Here is a 17,574-nt window from a genome sequence, read left to right on the forward strand (position 1 = left end):
CTGCCAGGGCAGGAAAGCAAAGACAGAAGTAGTCTTGGCACAGCAGTTGGCAGCCCCAAGGGGGTTTCTGTGATCGAACCTGTCACACCATGCTCTTCCCAAATTCCTCCATCCCATTCCTTGCATGTTCTTGGTCCCTTACAATACCCCATGCACTCTGCCCATATGGCTGGTTTCACAATGAAAGCTGGAGTTACACACAGCTGAGAGAGCCGTAACCGACAGACTGTTCCTCATTACCATGTCTCCTGTTTGACAACATTTTTGTGTTTTGTCCTGTTATTAAACATAGTCTTTGAAATAAAATGAGTCTTTATTTGTGCCATGCACACGTTAATTGGTGCGAACGTTCAAACACAGTGGCGATAGGCAAGAATATTTGCTCAGTATAATTAACTCTGAGGAAGCAAGCACTACAGGGGTCATTCAAGGCAGCAAGTAAACATTGGCTGGCCAAATGCATCACATAAATACACATTACTGGGAATCATTGTCAAAATGCTCCTTCAAAGCCTCCCTAATTCAAATAGCCCCCCCATGGTGCCCCTCTAATTGCCTCGTATCTGGCTGCTCAAAAACCAGCAAACTTTTCCCCCTTCATTTCACAAATGTTATGCAGAGCACAGCAGGCTGCAATGTCCATCAGAATATTTTCCCTCACTGAGGTCTAACCTGCCAAAAAGGCAGCACCAGTGCCCTTTTAATCAGCCAAAGGGGCATTTAATGGTAAGTCAGCACCTGCTGAGCCTGTTGTTGAAGTGCTCCTTGCTACTGTCTAGGTTCCCTGTGTAAGGCTTCATGAGCCATGGGAGCAAAGAGTAGGTGAGGTCTCCCAGGATCACTATGGGCATTTCCACATCCCCCATTTGAATCTTCTGCCTGGAACTTTTTCTTCCAGACATGTAGCTTTTTATACTGTCCAGTGTTCCTAAAGATGCACACATCATGCACTTTCCCTGACCACCCCGCATAGATGTCAGTGAAATGGCCCCAGTGATCCACCAACATCTGCAAGACCATGGAGAAGTAGCCTTTCCAGTTGATGTACTCCATCACAAGATAGTCTGGCACCAAAATTGGGATGCGTGTTCCATCTATCGCCCAGCTGCAGTTAGGGAATCCCATCACCTCAAAGCCATGAAGTATTTTCTGCACATTACCGAGAGTCACAGTCATTCATAGCAGGATATGATTAAAGGCCCGGCACACTTGCATCACCGCAACCCCACAGTGGCCTTTGCAACTCCAAACTTATTAGCAACTAACTGGTTGCAGTCTGGAGTTGCCGGCTTCCACACAGCAATTCCCCACTCGCTTTTCCACAGTGAGGGCAGCTCTCACTCTGGTATCCTTGCACACAGCTCCACGAAGATGGATTTGTGCATCCGAAAGTTCTGCAGCCAATGCTCATCACATACATACATTGCATTGTGATCCTACCATTCAGTGATTGTTTCCTGAGCTCAGTACCAATGGTCCACCATGTGCAGCTACTCTTTGAATGCCATCAGCAATACTGAATTATTTCTTTCCACAGCACAGAGATGGGCAGGCACCACCAATTCACTTTGTGATTCACAGCTCATGAAGTACTGCAGTATCAGATGCATTGTGTTCTTAACGGTTATTACCAGACTGGTCAGCAGTTCAGGATCCATGCTTTCAGGCAGAGTTGGTGGGTGTGCAGTTAACAAGGGCTGTTGAAAAATGGCACAAAATGAAGTTGGAAGTCCATGGAATGATGGGAAGGAAAGAACTGCATATGGGACAGTAAGCACGCCCCCATGATGCACCACAACCCATTCCCAGAAGCAGAGGATGGCAGAGAGTAGCGAGTTGCACAGTGGGATAGCTACCCACAATGCAACACTCTGTACATGCAAAACTGCCAACTGTGGATGCGCTTTGCCAACACAAGGAACGTTGTGTGGATTTGCACAACCAATGTAATTAAAGGCACTTATGATAGCAGACGTAACTTAAGTCAACTTTACTCTGTAGTATCGACATAGCCTCAGTTTGTGGGTGATCTCTCTTCCACACACACACACACACACACACCCCTACCCAACACAATACTCAGCCAAAAAATCCTGGGCAGCTTCAGACACACCTTATACTTATAATTGTGTTAACTGAAGGGTGAGTTCACATCTATCAGTCTCAAAGCGTTTATCTTAACCCAGAACTAGGTGTCACCCAGCTCATAACATTATATATTCTGGTGGCCAAACTGTAAAAGAGCCACATGCAGCTCGTGAACCACAGTTAAAGTGGATCTTGCAGAACTACACCCACGTAACCCCCACATTCTCTACCTACCAGACGGGGCGGGGAGGGGGAAGAGCTTGGGATTTCTGCCTTGCAATGGGGTGGTGGGATAGGGGGGAGCATCTTGAGGCTGCAGCCCCACTGGGTGCACCTGCTGGGGTTTGGGGCTTCAACAGGAGTGGGGGCTGAATCCCCAAGCCCCAGCAGGTGCTTTCCATGAACTGAAGCCCCAGCAGTTGTGCTGCAACTCTCAACCTTCTGAAGATTGTCATATGCAGCTCAAAGGGTCAGTAATGTGGCCACGCTGTTATAGATCATGTATTAGTCCTTAGTATGAAGAGAATACCACCCTTTAAGAATAACTTGGGTGTACATAGTATTTACCATTGGCTCCAAAGAGATCCAATGCAATGTCAGCATATAGTAACACTAAATATTGTGAACACAAAATGCATCTAACTCTAGAATCCTGGAGGAGTCTCTAGCAAGGAATTTCCTTGTACAAGAGGGAACAGCTATTATCAGACAGCAGAACATGGGCTACAGAAGGGATTATTTTTCTGTGCTAGAGACCCAGTTATAGAGCTAGCCCACTTTCATGTTATTTATTATTTGTATTCTGGTAGTGCCCACTAGGTGTTAGCATGGCTGCACAGCCACAAAAACAGAGCTTAATTTTCCCCTATAGCCGAATTCAGCTTTGACAGAGGATGGGATTCCGCACAAGTCTGGCCCCAGTGGTAGCTAGAGCAGCCACAGGACTGCTCTAATGTACACCACTAGCATAAAGTCTAAAAGGGGGATCTCTGTCATGCCCCTTCCCCACCCCCAGTATGCTCCCTGTGCTGGAGGTGAGGGAGGGAGTGCTAGGCTGGGTCCTAGATTCCCAAGATAATTCACTACAATATTTCAGAAGCACTAAGGTAATTGAGAAACTGTATGCTCTAATTTTACTGTATAAGTCTTTGTTATACAGCAGCTGTACTCCAGCTTCCAGCCTCATCTGCCTCCGCAACCTGACCTATGCTATGGCAGTCAAGCTCCTTGGAAGCCTAGAGAAGATGTGTAAAGTTTAGGGGTGTAGGAAACACACATAAACTAGTCTAAGATTAGAATCAGCCTTAAGATTTATCTAAAATTTTAACCTTTGGCTCAGAACAAAGGTTAACAGACTGGGGGGGGGGGGGGGGAAGAACTAGAAATTGAAGCACCAAGCTACCACAAGAAAGGTTACTTCCAGTCTAGCCCAAACCTCACCCCTTCCCTTTGTTTACTAGGCTCCAAGCAACTTGAGGCAATAACCTGTCATTGTATTTGTCTGTGAAGCATCATGTACACCCATAGCATGGTATAAATAATAGAACATTAATAGTAATAACCACAGTAGAAATCTCTTGTGAAAGCCTGTTCTTTTTGGTCTTGAAACCTCCAAAAAGAACAATAAATTTAGAAAGCTTCAGATAACCATCCAAAGGTTTTCCAGGACTTGAGGGATACACAAAGATTCACCAAGCATCATTAGTGGGATCTGCAGACTGGGACAAAGATAACAAAAAGAATATTTTGCAATATATGTAGCAATTTGATTTAGAAAATTTACGGTCAATATTTCTCCCCACTGTTTTGGAAGGCATTGATGTTCTGTAAAAAAATTTTCCCTGCCCAAAACTGAGCTTCTCCTCCTGCTTGATCCTGCAGTGAAGTCATCATAATCCATCATTATGACACCACAGTCTGTTGCCATGAAAATGATCACAGTGTCAAATTCAGCATTATAACTTTACTGCGGAATGAAGGAGAAAGTGACAGGGCTGTCAGAGGGAAAGCAGTGGATGAAGCAAACAAATCTGATAATTAGCTGGAGGGGCATGAAAAAAAAAAAGAATCAAACCTATGAGAGGTAAGTGAAAGTGTGCTGTGACACAGGTCAAAGTTATCCCCAGTGTGAAAGTCTTTTATGAGACGACTCAGAGCATTTAAATCACAAAAGACAGGTCTGCACAAAAGGTGTAACATATGGAAATGTTTGCTATTAATTAGGATGCGCCCATGGCAAGGCCATTACAGTTGGATTTGCTTCATTTCAGAAACATTCAGTTCAGCACGCTGTCTGTGAATTCAGACCAGAAACCCAAATGCATTTCTTCAGTGGCAGGGCTAGCAGAGCCATATGCACCCTGGGTAACAGTCAGGAGGACACAAAATGAGACAGAAAAGGTATTTCTACTTCCAAAGATCTAGAGACTAATGGGAGGCAGCATTGTTTAGTAGAGAACATGGGCTTGGGAGTCAGGAGATCCAAGGTCTGTCTCCAGCTTTGATGGTGACTCCAAGTACCTCAACCTTGCTGTGCTTGAGCATAATGATACTTATTTACCTTTCTGAGGTGCATTGAGATTGGCAGATAAGTGAGAAGTATGGTTTTCTCCATTTTTGCCAGCACTCCTTTATCTAGGTATGAATTTAAGATGTTTGGTTAGGATGTGATAGTGTAGAATAAGGTAGGATCCGTTCTTTGCCCATTGGCTTCCTTTCATCTATTGTAAGAAACTCAGGCTTGGAGTCTTGCCCTCAAGATCCTGCATTCTTCTGCCCCCACCCTGCTCCTTATTATATTGCACCCCATCCCATCGGCTTTGCCAATGATGCCAGACTCAGCAAGCTCATTGTCCCCTGCCTCATCAAATCTCTGTACCTTCTTCCATCCTCTCCTCTACTTGCAGGGCAACCTGCATAAGGCCAGTCCTCAAGGCTATGGCATGCTTCTCATCCAAATCCCTCCTGCAGAACTACTTCAACCATGATGCCTACAAATAACTACCGTCCAATAGCACCATGGTAGAAACATCAATTGGAGTAGCCTACATAACTTTATATATTCTATGTAAACAAAACCAAACAAACCAAAAGCCATGTCTTATTTGACATAGCCAATGACATCACCTTACTTGTTTGTTGTTCCTTTTCCCTCTACCAATCACCTCCATCTTGCTTTTGTCTTTTCGAGAGTAGCTTCTTTGGTGCAAAGATCATGCTATCTTTCTGTAACACATTGTGGAAAGTCCCAGAAACAAAACTAGAAAAATCAATATAATCCAAAATATGAAATCTATTCTGTTGTGTAATGTTCTTCCAAAGGACATATTGGATTCTCAGTTACTGGAGACATTTAACTATTCAATGAAATGCATTGGTCCCTGCAAAAAAAAATATATATATATAAATATAATTTAGTATTGACCAATCATGCACTAGATGAGATACTAAAAACTTTCCCATATTGAACTTCAAGTCTATGATATACTCCAATGAAATTCCCAGTAGTTAAACTGCTAATTAATGCAAGGTCAGAACATACGAATATAAGTAATAATTTTGTCCCTTCAATGACATCAGGAGCCTTGCACAATTTTATTTTCTTCTTCAACTTTGAGAACTAAAGCTCTTCATACACTGGTGATTTTATGAGCTACTTTATGGGCCTGATGCAAAGTCCAATGAAATCAATAGGCTTTGGATGTCAGCCAATGTGACTACATCAGTGGTTAAAGTTTCTCCATGGCTCATATTTTCAAATGATCCCTCATGTATTTTATGGCCCTGATGGGATGAAACAATACGGTGTGGGGGGGCCCCCCCAACATCCTCAGAAGGTTGAAGACCTTCAACTGGCCTGCAGATTTAGCAACAGGGAGGAGGGTCTATGAAAATACATTCTAAGCAAATAGCCATTTTAATTGAAACCCATCACCTTATCTTGAATTAGTCCAGATTAACATTTTAAATGAGATGATAATTTGAGGCAGATCCAAGTAGGTGATCACTACTTTATCTCAGTCTTACCAGGGAAAGGGGATGAATGAGGCTGGGGCATAAATACAAAGAGACAAACTAACAGAAGTGCCAACTTTGCTTACCTGAGCTCCTGAGTAAAGAAAGGGAGACTTTAGAGAGTCTCCATTATAAGGATATGCTCCTTTCGAGAGCAACCTTTGACTATAGCTTTCAAATTTGCCATGATATGTGAGGTGTGAATCAAATGAGGCTAGGGTGCTCCGAGATGTTCCTATCTGCACGCTTCCATTTTCTTTCAGTGTTATGGGTGTAACCCAGGTAGAGTCAGCAGCAACAAAGGCCAGGTTCAGTATCCCAAGGTTCCTCTTAATACAAAAAGAGAACTGGCTCAAGCCCCCATGTAGTAATCTGGGAAAACTTAACCCTACCCTTCAGCACCTCTCAGGCAATGCAGACTCAGTGTCTGCAAGTGGGGAGGTGTGTAAGAAAAGGGAACTTATTAAAAGGGAAAGGAAACCCAGAATTAATTTGGTAAAACACCACAACCACATTCAAAAGCATGTGACCATAAGCAAACCCAACCCCACAGTGAATTGGGTAGTGTCCTTTACCTCAGTTTCCCACCTTGCAATGGGAAAGTCCAATGAACAAACATCCCTTTAACACATCACTCCCCTCTCCCTGCACTGCACCCCACTCAGTTAGCTGGCCTTGGTTAGTGAAGATGCAGAGTTCAAAGGTGCATTCCTGGGGTTCACCTTCCACCTGGGGTTGGGGGGGGGGAGAAGAAGAGAAGAGGTGTTGAGCAATGTCTCTGCAACTGGCTCACTGCTACCATTTTTTGCTGCTGCTCCTCTACCACCACTAGCCGCCGCTGCTTGTTGCTTCCACAATGTCATGTTCTGAGGTTCCAGCAGTTAACCCAGCTCTGTGATTTCCACAGGTAGCGGGGAACCTCACAGCCAGTGCAGTTTCTATGCTGTCTTTCACTGTCCCCACACAAGCTCAGCAGTGATGTCAGCTCTAGGAATCACCAAGCAAAAACAAGAACTCTCAAATGAGTCCAATCAGAGGTTATTAAATCTGAGAGAGGGACCTAGGACTTATTGGCCAGAGTCTACACCTCAAGGAGGAACACCTGTCTCACCCACATTTCTCCCCACAAGGATTTGGCATCCCTACTCCCCACTTAGCAAGTGAGGTTTGGTGTAGGGTGACCCCCTCATTCAAGGCATGCCAAGCACAGTCTGCTGCCCTGTACTCGTACACTAAGGATAACGACGTCTCATTACCCCTTGCGATAGGGCCACTTATCTCACAGGAGAGCCCTTGCCAGCCAGGTGTGTCTGCACCTGCACTCTCTCCTTGCTGTGACCCCTGTTAATAGTTAAACTTCTCGAGCAGTTTTCAGTGGCTTGATCCTCCAGCCAAGTCACACCGTCTGTAGGTGTGCAACAAAACAGACCTCTTCTGGGGTACAAATCCCACAGTGCCCTCTGTAACATTTCAGTCCATAGCTCTGTCTCTGGGCTTGGTTCTCAGTCAGTCTAACAAGGCCTATCAGTTCCCTGATTAGCCTCAGCCCCTTCTGGGCTAGCTTTCAAAGCCTCTTTGCTCTGTAGCAAGCCTTCCTGCCCCCAGCTGAGTCACTAGTTCAGTTCAATCCCCTTGTGAGGTTAACACAGTTCAACTAAAGGCTGACCTTCTTCAGGGTCTTCTGCCCCCTTATCTGGGTTTGGTTAAGCTCCCTTCCCTTGGCTCAGGGCACTCTGCCTGTAGCAGATGGGGGGAGAGGGAGAGAACCCAGGCCTGCCCACTACTCTGGGTCCCAACCCAGGGAGCCTCTATTTAGCTCCCACTGGCTGCTTCCCTTCAACTACTTGCTGCTGTGCTTCTCTGGGCCACTTCCCTTCTTAGCCCCAGCACTTTCAGCTTCACCCTTACCTCAGGGCTGAAGTCTCTTGCTTGAGTTCCAGTCACTAGCCAAGGCCACCTTCCTCGCTTCTCTGGCTTCAGCCAGCCACTGCTCTGTCCAGGTACTGCAACTCCTGCACCTAGCCAGGAGCACAATCCTGGCTCCAGCCAGAACTGATCTGTTCTGTCAAGCAGCTCCTTTTTATATGAGCCTGCTGGGCTCCGACTGGTTGCTCCCTGCAGCCTTTCTGTGATTGGCTCCTTCCCCCCAGCCTCTCTAGGCAGCTTGGAGGACTCACCTCTACTGCTCTTTTCTGGGGCAGGGTATGGTAGGACCACAAGGCTTCTGAAAGGGCACCTCAAAGGGCCTGATACACCCTGCATTCGAATACTAGAGTGATTTGTCATGTAAAACGAGCCAAAATTGATCATTTTGGCAAAGCAGCTCTGTCTGCTGCACCCCTAAACAGAGTAGGCATGTCTTTGCAATCATGGTCTGCTCCTGAAGTCTTTTCCCCAAGCTTATCCCTAGATGTCAGAGGAGAGCTCATTCAGACCCCACTTACACATGATTATCTTGTATATAGCGCGCACACAATAATTTAAGAATTATCTGAGAATCTATGCTATTTAAGTGGATCTGTTCATCCCTGTTAGTTGTGTATCCAGGACAATGCTTAAGACAAACTCCAGTGCAAAACATCTGGTCTCATTACAAGAGGAGATGTGGAGACTTCACAAGAGGTGTACAACCCCAGTATATCCAAATAAGGACTAGATGAAGACATCACTATTTTCTAGCAGTGTTGCAATTTTGTTGTTGTAATGATTTAACAATGCAAACCTATGTTAAGTTGCACAAGTTCTTCCAAAAATAGTGTTCACTGATAAAAACAGATGTACTTCCATACCTTGTTATATCTCAAACACCATCACAAATACAAATAATGGGCATTGTAGCCTATATCTCACCTCTGTAGTATAGCCAAATACACAGAGTTAAATTCATTCTGTGGGCACACATCATTAAACATGGGAATCCAGAGAAAGACACTTACACTGAACTCAGGAAATAGATCAAGGCAGCAAAGATTATATAGGCAAGCAACCACTGTTTTTGATCTGATTAAGAATAGTCAAAATGTTTTTCAAATATGGTAGTAACAGAACTTTTACCATTTTATATGTATTATATGTAGGGCTGTCAAGCAATTAAAAAAATTATCACGATTAATCGCACTGTTAAACCATTTATTTAAACGTTTGTATGTTTTCTACATTTTCAAATATATTGATTTCAGTTACAACACAAAATAGAAAGTGTACAGTGCTCACTTTATATTTATTTTTATTACAAATATTTCCACTGTAAAAAACCAAAATAAATAATATTTTTCAATTCACCTAATACGAGTACTGTAGTGCAATCTCTTAATCATGGAAGTTGAACTTACAAATTTAGAATTACGTACAAAAAATAACTGCATTAAAATATAAAACAATCTAAAACTTTAGAGTCTACAATTCCACGCAGTCCTATTTCTTGTTCAGCCAATTGCTCAGACAAACAAGTTTGTTTACATTTGCAGGAGATAATGCTGCCTGCTTCTTGTTTTCAGTGTCACCAGAAAGTGAGAACAGACGTTTGCATGGCACTGCTGCAGCCAGCTTCGCAAGATACTTACATGCCAGACATGCTAAAGATTCATATGTCCCTTCATGCTTCATCCACCATTCCAGAGAACATGTGTGCATGCTGATGACAGGTTCCGCTCAATAATCCAAAGTAGTGCGGACCTACGCATGTTCATTTTCATAATCTGAGTCAGATGCCACCAACAGAAGGTTGATTTTCTTTTTTGGTGGTTTGAGTTCTGTAGTTTCTGAATCGGAGTGTTGCTCTTTTAAGAATTCTGAAAGCATGCTCCACACACCCCATCCAGATCAGATCCTTAAACCTTAGGTCAAGTGCTGGAGCTATCTTTAAAAATCTCACATTGATACCTTCTTTGTGTTTTGTGAAATCTGCAGCGAAAGTGTTCTTAAAATGAACAACATGTGCTGAGTCATCATCCAAGACTACTATAAAACATGAAATATATGGCAGAATACTGGTAAAACAGAGCCAGAGACATACAATTCTTCCCCAAGGAGTTCAGTCACAAATTTAATTAACACATTATTTTTTTAATGAGCGTCATCAGCATGGAAGCATGTCCTCTGGAATGGTGGCTGAGGCATGAAGGGGCATACGAATGTTAGCATATCTGGCACATAAATATCCTTGCAATGCCGGCTACAAAAGTCCCATGCGAACGCCTGTTCTCACTTTCAGGTGACATTGTAAATAAGAAGTGGGCAGCATTATCGCCGGTAAATGTAAACAATCTTGTTTGTCTTAGAGATTGGCTGAACAAGAAGTAGGGCTGTGTAGACTTGTAGGCTCTAAAGTTTTGCATTGTTTTGTTTTTGAGTGCAGATATGTCACAAAAAAAATCTAGATTTGTAAGTTGCATTTTCACAATAAAGAGATTGCACTACAGTACTTGCATGAGGTGAACTGAAAAATATGATTACTTTTGCTGATCATTTTTACAGTGCAAATATTTGTAATAAAAATAATATAAAGTGAGCAGTGTACACTTTGTATTCTGTATTGTAACTGAAATCAATATATTTGAAAATGTAGAAAAACATCCAAAAATACTTAATAAATTTCAATTGGTATTCTATTATTTAACGGTGCCATTGAAACGGAGGTTAATCACGATTAATTTTTGAGTTAATCATCTGAGTTAACTATGATTAATCGACAGCCCTAATGATATATATTTCCCACACATACACACAATAAAACTGTATACCGTATATGCCTTTGAGATATCCAGTAAGTGCAGAAAAATATATTATTTCTTAACTACTTACTTCATCCTTTCTTTCTACCATGTTTCAGTTAGTCTCTGATTTTTAAAAAGTTTATTCTAAGATCAGTGTCACATGACCAGAAAAAACCGATATTGTGATGGGCATGTAACAAGGGTTGGAAGTTTCATTTAGATAAGGCTGGAAAAATACGGATATTTATGAGAAACTTATCTAAACTTTTGGGTAAAAGTAGATATTGGAGACAAAAATACTTTAAAAAATCTGTACTTTCAAGTTTGTCTTGTTCTTCCGCCACTAACCACACACTCTGAAAAACTCAAGTCTTTCTAGGCAGACACTAGACAGTTAATGTACTGTATTTATGTTCATTGCCACCAGTATTAAGCAAATGATTTTTCTCTGAAAACAAATTAGGCAAGAAATGTTCATTTATGGCAGGGTGCATTTCTGATAAATAAGTATGCAGCATGGTAGATTAAGAGCTGTGGTCCCTCCACATTTGACCCTTTGGGTGTATTATTTTTCAGTGACCATCAATTGATTTCTCATTGTCTGCTGCTCTGTCTATAGGGGTTGGTCAACGCTGAACTAGTAGATGCGGGGGTCTACTTCTCTGCTGACTCCATGCAGGAGAAAGGAAAAGAAAGGAGCTGCTCATCTGAAAATAGTACCCCCACTTCCTCAGTTACAATGTCTACAGTTCTCCTCTGTGTTTGTCGGATCAGCTGAACTACATGTGTATGTTTGTGGTGAAGGGTTGTTCAAAGCAGGATATTTTTGCTGCTTGTGTTCCCACTTGTTTTCACCTCTTTCTCACTCCCATAACAGATCAAACAGCCACTGTAAGCCCTGCATGGAGCTTTGTGGAAACCCACTAAGGTCTCCTGCAGAGCTCCTCCAACTCACTCTCCCATTTTCTTTCAAAGAAGTTCTTTTTCCCCCAGGCTGCCCCTCTTTTCTCCCTGCCCCCAGTCTGCTCCACATTCTAAAGATACAGAGATACTTTTTTCTCCTCCTGATACAGCCTCTGCTGTCAGTCATTTGCACCTGAGCAAAGTGGATGTAAAATGGTATCATGTGTGGAAGTGAGTGAAGGAATCTCGTTTGGTGGTGGTCTTATACCCTCTTTGCATTCACTCTGTAAAGGTGTAAATGATGACACAAGGGGCAGTGAAGGCCCTCTTCATCTAACCCAAAAAAGCCGATCCACATATTTTTTATTTGAGTGATTCTGAAAATCTCATCATAATTGTGAAATCCAGATTGCCTGTTGTTCCTAGTGGGCTCAGTCAGAACAGCAGGGATCATAGGTTTCAGATACAAGTAAATCCAAATCGATGATTGAGTATCTCCCTTGGCAAGGTCTCATGGAGGTAGAGTTCTTGATATCAAGGAACAAAAAAATGCTTTTCTATTGATGTGAAGACCAGGACTAGGGAGGAATTATCACTACCAAAATAAACAAGCTTGGGAGGTAGAAGGGATCCTATGGGACCCTAAAAGATTTCTGGTTATTATTTGGATAAAACAACTACACAATGAAAGGATTAAATTCTAAACTAGATCCACCAAGCTGCACCCTGGACTTCCATTGGGCTTCACACAAGCATGCCCCCTGCATGTCTTGAACTCACTGGTGCATCCAATTTCTGGATCTAGCCCAGGTATTGTACCAGAAAATCCCAATGGCTACTATATGAAATTGGATGCAAACATGACTAAAAAAAATTAATATGGAAGAAGTGCATTTTCCTCTCCCAAATCCACTGTTTTATGATTCCAGAACACATACAAAAATAAGTTTTTGTTCAATAAATATTGTGGCTATGCATGTGTGACTTCAACATTAGTGACTTTTGCAATGTTCTTGAATTCATAGAATCATAGAATCATAGAATATCAGGGTTGGAAGGGACCCCTGAAGGTCATCTAGTCCAACCCCCTGCTCGAAGCAGGACCAATTCCCAGTTAAATCATCCCAGCCAGGGCTTTGTCAAGCCTGACCTTAAAAACCTCTAAGGAAGGAGATTCTACCACCTCCCTAGGTAACGCATTCCAGTGTTTCACCACCCTTTTAGTGAAAAAGTTTTTCCTAATATCCAATCTAAACCTCCCCCACTGCAACTTGAGACCATTACTCCTCGTTCTGTCATCTGCTACCATTGAGAACAGTCTAGAGCCATCCTCTTTGGAACCCCCTTTCAGGTAGTTGAAAGCAGCTATCAAATCCCCCCTCATTCTTCTCTTCTGCAGGCTAAACAATCCCAGATCCCTCAGCCTCTCCTCATAAGTCATGTGTTCTAGAACCCTAATCATTTTTGTTGCCCTTCGCTGGACTCTCTCCAATTTATCCACATCCTTCTTGAAGTGTGGGGCCCAAAACTGGACACAGTACTCCAGATGAGGCCTCACCAATGTCGAATAGAGGGGAACGATCACGTCCCTCGATCTGCTCGCTATGCCCCTACTTATACATCCCAAAATGCCATTGGCCTTCTTGGCAACAAGGGCACACTGCTGACTCATATCCAGCTTCTCGTCCACTGTCACCCCTAGGTCCTTTTCTGCAGAACTGCTGCCTAGCCATTCGGTCCCTAGTCTGTAGCTGTGCATTGGATTCTTCCATCCTAAGTGCAGGACCCTGCACTTATCCTTATTGAACCTCATCAGATTTCTTTTGGCCCAATCCTCCAATTCAGCAGTCATTTACCTGGTTGACATCCTCAGTATCATAGCTAGCCACTCTGTGGATTATCATAGTGATGTCCAGTGCTGGTAGCTTCCAGCTGCCAACATCAAAATGGAATTATATTCCTGCACATTTTATTTGTTTGAGTCATTTTAACACAGTGATACAAGCTACCTAATTAATTCTGAGACAAGCAACAACAATATTCACAGATCACTGAGAGACTGTGTCTCCTGGGGAAAAAAAAAAACTAAGTGACAGACTACAGAGGAAATTGCAGCAGAAAAGTTTACACTATTTTAATACAAGGATATTTCTTAGTCCTCCCACCACACTGTTAAAGTTCACCAAATGTTTTCAAGGCAGATTAGAATTTGAAGCATACAAAGGATACTTTCCATCCAAACATATTGAGTGTGTCCAAGATCAAGTGCAATATCTGTTTAATACAGATACATTCTTTACCAAAAAGAAAAGGAGTACTTGTGGCACCTTAGAGACTAACCAATTTATTTGAGCATGAGCTTTCGTGAGCTACAGCTCACTTCATCGGATGCATGCCGTGGAAACTGCAGCAGACTTTATTTATACACAGAGAATATGAAAAAATACCTCCTCCCACCCCACTGTCCTGCTGGTAATATTACCATATTACTATTACCAGCAGGACAGTGGGGTGGGAGGAGGTATTTTTTCATATTCTCTGTGTATAAATAAAGTCTGCTGCAGTTTCCACGGCATGCATCCGATGAAGTGAGCTGTAGCTCACGAAAGCTCATGCTCAAATTAATTGGTTAGTCTCTAAGGTGCCACAAGTACTCCTTTTCTTTTTGCGAATACAGACTAACACGGCTGTTACTCTGAAACCATTCTTTACCAAGGCACTATAATTCTGCACTTGCGGAGAGATGGACATAGCAGGTCTTTTCCCTCTGTAACTTCAGTCATCCTATACATCCCAGGTGTACCCAAAAATGTGAACCTCTCAAACATTAGGCTTCGTAAACAGGAGAAGATTTTTTTTTCCAGGACTAGACACAGCTATAAAGATTTACCCACAAGGGAATGCATGTTAGAACAAACATAAAATAGAATAAGAGAAACAAGTAAATTAATTGGATGCTGTCAGGGTTCCTTCCCCACTCTGAACTCTAGGGTACGGATGTGGAGACCCGCATGAAAGACCCCCTAAACTTATTCTTACCAGTTTAGGTTAAAACCTTCCCCAAGGTACAAACTTTGCCTTGGCCTTGAACAGTATGCTGCCACCGCCAGGTGTTTTAAACAAAGAACAGGGAAAGAGGCCACTTGGAGACGTCTTTCCCCAAAATATCCCCCCAAGCCCTACACTCCCTTTCCTGAGGAAGGCTTGTTAATAATCCTCACCAATTTGTACAGGTGAACACAGACCCAAACCCTTGAATCTTAAGAACAATGAAAAATCAATCAGGTTCTTAAAAGAAGAGATTTTAATTAAAGAAAAGGTAAAAGAATCACCTCTGTAAAATCAGGATGGAAAATACTTTACAGGGTATTCAGATTCAAAACACAGAGGATCCCCCTCTGGGTAAAACCTTAAAGTTACAGAAAACAGGAATAAACCTCCCTCTTAACACAGGGAAAATTCACATAAAACAAAAGATAAACTAATCCGCCTTGCCTGGCTTACCTATAGTGTTTGCAATATTGGAGACTTGGATTAGGATGGGTTGGAGAAGATGGATTTCTGTCTGGCCTCTCTCAGTCCCAAGAGAGAACAAACAAGTAAACAAAGAGCACAAACAAAAGCCTTCCCCGCCCCCCCAAAGATTTGAAAGTATCTTATTCCCTTATTGGTCCTTTGGGTCAGGTGCCAGCCAAGTTAGCTGAGCTTCTTAACCCTTTACAGGTAACAGTATGTTGTCTCTGGCCAGGAGGGATTTTATAGCACTGTATACAGAAAGGTGGTTACCCTTCCCTTTATGTTTATGACAGGTGCAGTGAAGAATAAGAGGGAGGGGGGATTTAAAAACAGCAAAAAACAAAATCTGCTGATTTTTCAGGAGTCCAACCAATAACTGCAGTGAGAAGACAAAGATAATTGAGCCTGAATTGTTTTAGTAAGCTCTTTCAAAAGGGAATAACAGGTCACAGTGACGTGTTCCATGGAAGATGTTGTTTCTCAATATTCTCCATAATATCAAGAGTGAATTCACAAAGAAAGCCATGCCCTTGTAAAAAAGCATGAAATCTTCTGTTTAATATTTACATCTTTACAGAGTGGTAATATGGAAAACAAGCTTGGGGAATGTAAAAGCAGGCAGCTTTGGGAATACTCTAAACTAACGGAAACCAAGCAACTGAAACCCTGTATAGAGACATGGAGCCATCTACAGGCATAAAATGGAATTCAAGAAACAGCACAGGTTTCCCAGAAGCTGCCACGATAGAAATTAATGCCTCAAATTAAACAGCTTTGCTTGACACCAGACTATTCATACTGGCCAACATCAGAACAAACCTGTCTCAGCAAATACATGTTTCTTCTCTCCACTAACATGTTCACATAGCATCCAGAAATAAGCAAAGGAAGATGATTTTAGTAGAAGCATATGATGTATAGACATGTTGGAGGTTTTCAATTTCCAGTTGTGAAACACTCCCCCTCCCCTGCAAATGTGCATAGTTGAATTCACAATGAATCCCTACAGACCAAAATGCAAAGAGTTCTAACAATGAAGGACAGTTAAAGGACACCAGCAGTGCAAATTGGAGCAATGGGATTATACTGCAGGTAGCCAAATATCATATTATAAGAATACCACAGCCTAAGATAGATCTGAATAGCGCCCACCTGGAATGAGAAAAAACAAAAGCCTTCCTTTGTGTTGTGCGTTTCTGCAAACATCAAACACAGCTCCCCTTTGTGGCAGACCAAGGCTTTCCCCAGGAACAGAGAGGAGACAGCAAGCTCTCCAGGCTGCCCCCAGGGAATGGCCTATTTTAAGCCTGCCTGCAAACATCTCCCGTGTATGCGCTGTACTTTCATGGAAGAATAATTTAATCTTCATTGCCATCATTATTTTTTGACGGAGGACACGGTACAACATCCTGTTTACAGCCCACTAAATCTCTATTATGTAGCCCGCGCTTACAGAAAGAGGAACAATTTGAAGAGCTGTGTTAACTTTTACGATACATTCTAGCACTGAAATACAAATGCATGATTAAAGTTACCCCCCAAAAATTAATAATACTGCATTAGCATTTTGTTATACTGCTACCAGAGTCCCAACCAGGAAAATCTTATCTAAATAAAAGGTGTAATGCAGCAAGGGCCATTAAATAATGTCTAATATAGCAGGATTTATCTTTACCACAATATTTACTGTATTGCCCACACTTCAAATGGGAGATATAGGGAGTGGTAAGCGTCCAGTACTTGGGAAGTGGCCATTATAGCAAAACAAACATGCTAAAACAGATGTGGAGGGGTCATCCTAAAGGAAGGGGTTTTGCTAACATTTACTCCTGCTCTGATTCCTGTACATTCACACGCAGAGTTCTGCACCGAAATGCTGGTTCTGTCATTCAAAAAAAAAAAACACAGTGAAAACTTCTGAGTTTCATCTAGTTTTACGTGGGGAAAAAAACACATATAGAGCCATGAGTGTTTGCTACAGAAACATAAATCATTCTAGACCATGAGAGGGGCTTGTAAACATTTTGACAAATCCAGTCTGAGGCCTTGTGTACATTAAGGAAATTTGTTCCACTAACTGCATCTGTGTAGCTACATCAGTGCATAACCCTGCAGTGACACAAAGAGGGCTGATACTGCTGCAGTGGCATCTGCTCGTAGGCCAGGGCGGTGTTTACATCTGTACCTTACCCGATTAAGCGGCAGCATTGTCAGCCCTGGTTTGTGTCAGTGCAGCGTGTCGACACTAGATATTTGCGCTGATGTAATTACACCACCACCAATTTCCTTAATATACAAGAAGCTGGTTTTCAAGTTCAGAATGAAATTTGATCCCAGA

General features: G+C 42.4%; 1 long non-coding RNA gene across 1 annotated transcript; it reads right to left on the bottom strand.

Moving 5' to 3' along the window:
* Positions 1 to 294: 294 nt before the first annotated feature.
* LOC311517658 lies at positions 295 to 15,299 on the bottom strand. Its single transcript, XR_014710755.1, has 2 exons — positions 15,225 to 15,299; positions 295 to 1,697 (listed from the first exon to the last, which is right to left on the bottom strand). It is a non-coding gene; the product is annotated as an uncharacterized lncRNA (long non-coding RNA).
* Positions 15,300 to 17,574: the final 2,275 nt, after the last annotated feature.

Source organism: Lepidochelys olivacea (assembly GCF_965140295.1).
Source record: "Lepidochelys olivacea isolate rLepOli2 genome assembly, chromosome: 1".
Classification (NCBI taxonomy): Eukaryota; Metazoa; Chordata; order Testudines; family Cheloniidae; genus Lepidochelys; species Lepidochelys olivacea.